The sequence below is a fragment of the Narcine bancroftii genome, chromosome 11 (assembly GCF_036971445.1).
Source record: "Narcine bancroftii isolate sNarBan1 chromosome 11, sNarBan1.hap1, whole genome shotgun sequence".
NCBI classification, from domain to species: Eukaryota; Metazoa; Chordata; class Chondrichthyes; order Torpediniformes; family Narcinidae; genus Narcine; species Narcine bancroftii.
Window position 1 is genome coordinate 25,261,110 of NC_091479.1, and position 7,152 is coordinate 25,268,261.

Below are 7,152 nucleotides of genomic sequence, written 5' to 3' on the forward strand. Positions count from 1 at the left end.
CTCTCTCACAAAGATCTTTTGGCTTCAGTTTACCAAACAAACGGAATTTTGTTTATGATCTTTGCTATGGTTGAGATCGATGTTTTGTGTTTGTTTTGTGTCTATGTTTTTCTGTGGGCTGGTTGGAAATATAACTTGGAATTTCATAACATATGTTATATTAGTTTTGCACTGTTATAGAGATTTGCATAGTAACCATGGGCATTATTATAAAAGAGGGGGGTTTTGAATTAAAGTTTGAAGGTGAATTTTTGTTAATAAAGTAATTGTTCATCTTTACCCGTGTGATATGTCTTCTTTGTGGTTGCTGGTTTGATCTTGTAACGATACTCACTCAGCCAAGATTCCCGAATATGTAATCTCATTGGATGCTGAGAAGGCAATTGGAAAAAGGGTGAAATGGTCTTACCTCTGAGTTTTAGAGATTTTGGTCCTGGTTTCATTTCTTGGATTAAACTGATCTATCACGATCCCTCTACACCTGTCATTACTAACAATTAAAGGTCCTCCCTGTTTAGGCTCCAGCACAGAACTAGGCAGGGCTGTCCTCAGCCCCTTACTGTTCAATTTAGCTCTGAACCCTTCACAATTGTGTTTTGAGATTCTAATAATATTGGGGGTGGGACAAGACCAAAGGACCCGAAAACCCAGCAGCAATAGACAGGGTAACTTAAACAAAAGTTGATTTTAATTATCTTTGAACATGAAAACAGATTCAAACTTTAACTTATCTCTATTGACTTACTTAACCTACAAACCCTCTAACTCTAAGCACATGTGTGTGTGATGTGTATATAAGTTTAGAAAAAGTTCTTTGGTTCACAGTCCAATCTCACTGGTTGCAGGCAATTTTTGTACTGAGCACAGAAGTTAGCATTAATAAAGTTCACCAGGCTTTGGTGCTTAACTGGTAAATCATTACCACTCAGGAGGGTTCTTGTTGGTTTTCAGAGAGTTTTCTCATTCCAGGACAGCCACTCCAGTGTCTAGCTGACGAAATGCCCCCTTCAGGGTTCTCCAGATGATAACCTCTTTCTTTCAGGTCACCTTTCTGTTTCTTTTATTTCAAGTGAAACATTAGACAGCCAGTCCTCTCCTCTTGCATGAACCACAAAGGCTTTGACCAGGCTGAACTAAGCACTCACAACCCATCTTCCAAATGGGGTTTTCCACAAGCTTGCCAACTTGTCCTGTTCCAGTCCCAGCTGCTGACTGTTACACTGTCAAACAGATCTCTCTCTCTCTCTCTCCCTCAGAGAGAAAGCCTGTTTGACTCTCTCTGCTTGCAAAACCACATGACCCTCTTAGAACAGCAAATTCCACTGCGGACAATCTGCAGCTCCAACAAGTTCTTTCATCTGTTGCCTTTTTGTAAACAACAATCTATTAGTGAAGTCTCTTGGGCACTGACATGAGCAGAGCTCCAAAAATTTAAATAAGATCTGTTTTAAAGTGTTTGTATGTGACCTACACTAAAAAACCTTCCCCAATTTATCTCCCAAAAACATACCTACATACAAAACAAATACAACATAATCTGTCACGGTATGTATGTACATATGTATTGTATGAGCTGGCCTGTCTCCTGAACTGTGACTCCTCCATCCCAGAAATCCCCATAAAGGCAGTTATGCCCAAACTCCTTCCTCAGTACCCACCTTGGAACCGGACCAGCAACATGTGAGATGTGTTGATGTTTTAAGGTGATTAAAGCCTATTAAACACAACTCTCAGTCTAATGTGGTTCATCGATGGCGCTACAATTTAATTACCTTAATTTGGGCCATGGACAAGGCAACATGGGTGGATAAACTTGACACTGACCCTAAGGATCCGGAGGCCTCCATCAAATTCGATCAAAGGCTGCGCTGCCTCAACGCTTTCACTAGACGCAATGATGTGCAGCGTGAGGAAGACAAACGAGATCTGCTCTTCGCTCAGGTCAGCCACCGAGTCTTCAAGATGATCATGGACTGCACAACTTACTTGGCCACAATGGAGCTCCAGCAGAAACAGTATCGGACCCTGATGAATGTCATCTATGCCAGATTCCTCCTGGGCAGCGGTAGACAAGCGCCTTGTGAGTCAGTCGATGAGTACAGCGGGTCCTGTGGGAGCTGGGGCAAATCTGAGACTGCCAAGAAGTCTCTGCTGCTGCCCATCTAGAAGGCCTGATACAAAATGCATGTGTGACTGGGTTCAAGTCAGAGGGCACCCCCGAACCAATTCTACAGCAGCTGGCTTCGATTACCCTGGACCAAGAAGCCCACGTCAACTGGCCAGGGCCATGATGAACGGTCACATCACAAACTGCCTATTTAATACAGGACGCACAGAGAGCCTCATTCACACGGGCACAATTTAGTGCTAATCCCTCACGGTAACCCCAGCAAAGTGTAAAGTCTCTCTGGCCTCCAATTCCCACTCGGCTGAGATCTATGGCTGCTGCACCGTGACACTGACTGTGTGGGTCACGGAGTACAAGAACTTTAAGCACCTTATTATGCCACAGTTCTGCGCACCAGTCATACAGTCATACTGCAGTTCAACAGACCAACCTGCTCCTATCAGTCCACAACTGCAAATATTTAACCCCCCACCCCCGATCTCCCCCCTACAACCTGTAGTCTCTCTACCCCACCTCCCCACCGGGTCTCACTGGTGCCCTGTTCGACCTCACAAAAACTGCAAGCTGATACAGCCCCAGGGACAGAGCCTTCATCAAAGCAGGTCAAATAGCTTCAGAGGGGATCATAGAACCCAGCCCCAGCCCCTGGAGGGCACAGGTGGTGGTCATTAAGAGCAGAGAGAAACACTGCATGGTCATCGACGACAGCCAGACCATAAACTTTCACCCAGCTGGATGCCTACCGCATCGCTGATGTAGTAAACGTGATCGCCCACTTCCAGGTCTTCTCAACCATCAATCTCGTTGGCCTACCACCAACTCCTGATCCATCCAGATGACAACCTTTATACTACCTTTGAAGTGGACAACCACCTCTAACATTTCCTCCGAGGGAGATGGACCAGTCGGTAGAGGAGGACTATAGACTCAAGACCACATTTACAATGTGACCATCTGCAGCTATGACCAACACCGTCAATCTAACATAACCAAAAGAAGGGTGTGTTCAGCACTTCACAGGTGGCTATCCTGGACTACGTGGTGGAGAATGGCATCATTAGGCCCGACCTTGACTGCATGTGGCCCTGTTAGAGCTCCCATTACCCCAGACCCTCAAGGCTCTGAGAAGGTGCTTGGGCTTCTTTTCATATTTCGCCCAGTGGGTCCCGAATTACTCTGACAAAGCCCACCCCCTGGTGAAATCTACCACCTTTCCTCTGTCTGTCGGCAGAAGCCTAAGCGCCGTTCACACACATCAAGGGCAACATTGCCAAGGCACGTGTGGACGAATCCAATCCCCTTCCTAGTGGATAGTGATACGTCCGACTTTACCCTGGCTGCCACACTCAACCAGGTAGGAAGGCCAGTAGTTTTCTTTTCCTGAAGCCTCCAGGGTCCTGAACTTTGGCACTCAGCCATCAAGAAAGAGGCCCACACTATATTGGAAGCTGTGAGCCACTGGATGACCAACGTGCCTTCACCTTTATGTTCAATAACTAACAGTGGGGAAAAATTAGGAACGACAAGATCCTGCAGGGGAAAATTGAGCTGTCTACCTACAACTATGAGATCTTGACCCGGCCCGGGAAGCTTAATGAGCCTCCCAGTGCCCTTTCCAGGGGGAACATGCCAACACGTGCTGGTTTGCCTCTAAGCTCTCCACAACAGCCTCTGCCATCCTGGGGTCATCAGGTTCTACCTCTTCGTGAGAGCCCATAACTTCCACAACTTGGTTGAGGATATCAGGGAGTTGATACGGAGCTGCCCAGTCTGTGCCGAGTGAAAAGCCCCAATTCTATTGGCCAAACAGCCCCTTCGAGCGGCTGAGCATGTATTTCAAGTGCCCCCTTCCGTCCACAAACAGGAACATATATTTCCTGAATATCAATGGCAAATACTCCAGTTTCCCTTTCGCCATCCCCTGCCCAAACATGACTACGGCCACAGGCTCTGTGTAGCATATTTGGTCTGTTCGGACACTCCTGCTACATCCATAGTGACTGGGGATCTTCAATAATGAGTGAGGAGCTGTGCCAGTACCTGATGGTCAAAGCCATACCCACAACCAGGACCACGGGTTATAACCCCCGGGGGAGCGGCCAGATAGAAAGGGAGAACGCCACCAGGCAATCCTCCTAGTCCCCAGATTGAAAGGATTACCTATATCCCAGTGGCAAGCGCCCTCTTTGAGTTGCTCCACGCCACCAGGTCCCTCCTCTGTTCTGCTACTAATACAACCCCACATGAAAAGCTCTTTTCCTTCCCCATGAAGACAAAGGAGGAAAAACCCAACACCCAACCCCAACCAACCCCTCCCTAGCCCTCTCCCTCTCTCCTTCCCTCTCCCTCCCTCCTCCCTCCCAATCCCCCTCTCTCCATCCCTATCCCCTCTCCCTCCCTCCTTCCTCTCTCCCTCCCTCCCTATTCCCCTTTCCCTCCTTCCTCTTTCTCCCCCTTCCTATCCCCTCTCCCTCCCTCCTTCCTCTCTCCCTCCCTCCCTATTCCCCTCTCTCCCTCCTTCCTCTTTCTCCCCCTTCCTATCCCCCTCTCCCTCCCAATCCCCCTCTCTCCCTCCTTCCTTTCTCCCCCTCTCCTTCCTCTCCCTCGCTCCCAATCCCCTCTCCCTCCCTATTCCCCTCTCTGCCTTCCTCTCCCACCCTCCCAATCCCCCTCTCCCTCCTTCCTCTTTCTCCCCCTCTCTCTCCCTCTCTCCCAATCCCCCCTCTCCCTCCTTTGTCTCTCTCCCTCCCTCCCAATCCCCCCTCTCTCCCTCCTTCCTTTCTCTCCCCCTCTCTCTCCCTCCCTCCCTCCTCTCCCTCGCTCCCAATTCCTCCATCCCTATCCCCTCTCCGTCCCTATCCCCCTCTTCCTCCCTCCCCCTTCCTCTCCCTCCCTCCCCTTCCTCTCTCTCCCTGCCAATCCCCCTCTCCCTCCTTCGTCTCTCCCTCCCTCCCTCCCAATTCCCCTCTCTCCCTCCTTCCTCTTTCTCCCCTCTCTCTCCCTCCCTCCTCCCTCGCTCCCAATCCCCTCTCCATCCCTCCCTATCCCCCTCTCCCTCCCTCCCCCTTCCTCTCCCTCCCTCCCAATCCCCCTCTCTCCCTCCTTCGTCTCTCTCTCCCTCCCTCCCAATCCCCCTCCCTCCCTCCCAATCCCCCTCTCTCCATCCCTATACCCTCTCCCTCCCTCCTTCCTCTCTCCCTCCCTCCTTCCTCTCTCCCTCCCTCCCTATTCCCCTCTCCCTCCTTCCTCTTTCTCCCCCTTCCTATCCCCTCTCCCTCCCTCCTTCCTCTCTCCCTCCCTCCCTATTCCCCTCTCTCCCTCCTTCCTCTTTCTCCCCCTTCCTATCCCCCTCTCCCTCCCTCCTTCCTCTCCCTCCCTCCTTCCTCTCCCTCCCAATCCCCCTCTCTCCATCCTTCGTCTCTCTCTCCCTCCCTCCCAATCCCCCTCTCTCCCTCCTTCCTTTCTCCCCCTCTCTCCCTCCTTCCTTTCTCCCCCTCTCTCCCTCCCTCCTTCCTCTCCCACCCTCCCAATCCCCCTCTCTCCCTCCTTCATCTCTTTCCCTCCCTCCCAACCCCCCTCTCTCCCTCTTTCTCCCCCTCTCTCTCCCCTCTCTCCCTCCCTCCCAATCCCCCCTCTCCCTCTCTCTCCCTCCTTCCTTTCTCTCCCTCCTTCCTCTCCCTCGCTCCAATTCCTCCATCCCTATCCCCTCTCCCTCCCTATCCCCCTCTTCCTCCCTCCCCCCTTCCTCTCCCTCCCTCCCCCTTCCTCTCCCTCCCTCCCCTTCCTCTCCCTCCCTCCCCATCCTCTCTCTCCCTGCCAATCCCCCTCTCCCTCCTTCGTCTCTCCCTCCCTCCCTGCCAATCCCCCTCTCCCTCCTTCGTCTCTCCCTCCCTCCCTATTCCCCTCTCTCCCTCCTTCCTCTTTCTCCCCTCTCTCTCCCTCCCTCCTTCTCCCTCGCTCCCAATCCCCTCTCCATCCCTCCCTATCCCCCTCTCCCTCCCTCCCCCTTCCTTTCCCTCCCTCCCAATCCCCCTCTCTCCCTCCTTCGTCTCTCTCTCCCTCCCTCCCAATCCCCCTCTCTCCCTCCTTTGTCTCTCTCCCTCCCAATACCCCTCTCTCCCTCCTTCCTTTCTCTACCTCTCTCTCCCTCCCTCCTCTCCCTCGCTCCCAATTCCTCCATCCCTATCCCCTCTCCGTCCCTATCCCCCTCTTCCTCCCTCCCCCCTCCCTTCCTCTCTCTCCCTCCCTCCCCCCTTCCTCTCTCTCCCTCCCTCCCCCTTCCTCTCTCTCCCTCCCAATCCCCTCTCCCTCCTTCGTCTCTCCCTCCCTCCCTCCCTCCCTCCCAATTCCCCTCTCTCCCTCCTTCCTCTTTCTCCCCCTCTCTCTCCCTCCCTCCTTCCTTCTCCCTCGCTCCAAATCCCCTCTCCATCCCTCCCTCCCTCCCTCCCCCTTCCTCTCCCTTCCTCTCCCTCCCTCCCAATCCCCCTCTCTCCCTCCTTCGTCTCTCTCTCCCTCCCTCCCAATCCCCCTCTCTCCCTCCTTCTTTCCTCTCCCTCCCTCCTTATCCCCCTCTCTCACACCCTATCCCCCTCTTGCTCTCTCTCTGGTCAGTCCTCACTCCCAGACGCCGTTGTTTTCCCGTTCGCCGATTGGCCATCGAGCGGGCGCGGGCATTTGTCCGGACCAATCAGAGAGAAGAGGTGGTGGAAGGAAGGCGGATATGTGCGTCACTGGTTTGCAGGAAAGTCGCCCACGTGGGGCGTGGCCGGGGCGGGGAAGGTGCGCCGGCCGGCCAATCGCAGGAGATAGCTGGGAGGGAGGTCACCAGTGATCATCAGGGAGCAGAGCTGAAATGTGCGCGTGAGGGGTGGGGTAGGTGCATGAGCCAATCACAGGGTGGAGAGAGAGGATGGGGGGGGGGGGGGGAGGTGGATACGAAATTCATCAGCCTTGGGAGAACGCGTGGGAGGCGCTAACCAATCAGCAGAGCCGTCCCGAGCCAGGGCGACCTGGCTTCTTTACCA

At 53.0% G+C, this 7,152-nt stretch overlaps 1 long non-coding RNA gene across 1 annotated transcript; it reads right to left on the bottom strand.

Annotated features, from left to right (window-relative positions):
* Positions 1-670: 670 nt before the first annotated feature.
* On the bottom strand, positions 671-4,437 carry LOC138746331 (uncharacterized). Its single transcript, XR_011346869.1, has 2 exons — positions 4,289-4,437; positions 671-2,171 (listed from the first exon to the last, which is right to left on the bottom strand). It is a non-coding gene; the product is annotated as an uncharacterized lncRNA (long non-coding RNA).
* Positions 4,438-7,152: the final 2,715 nt, after the last annotated feature.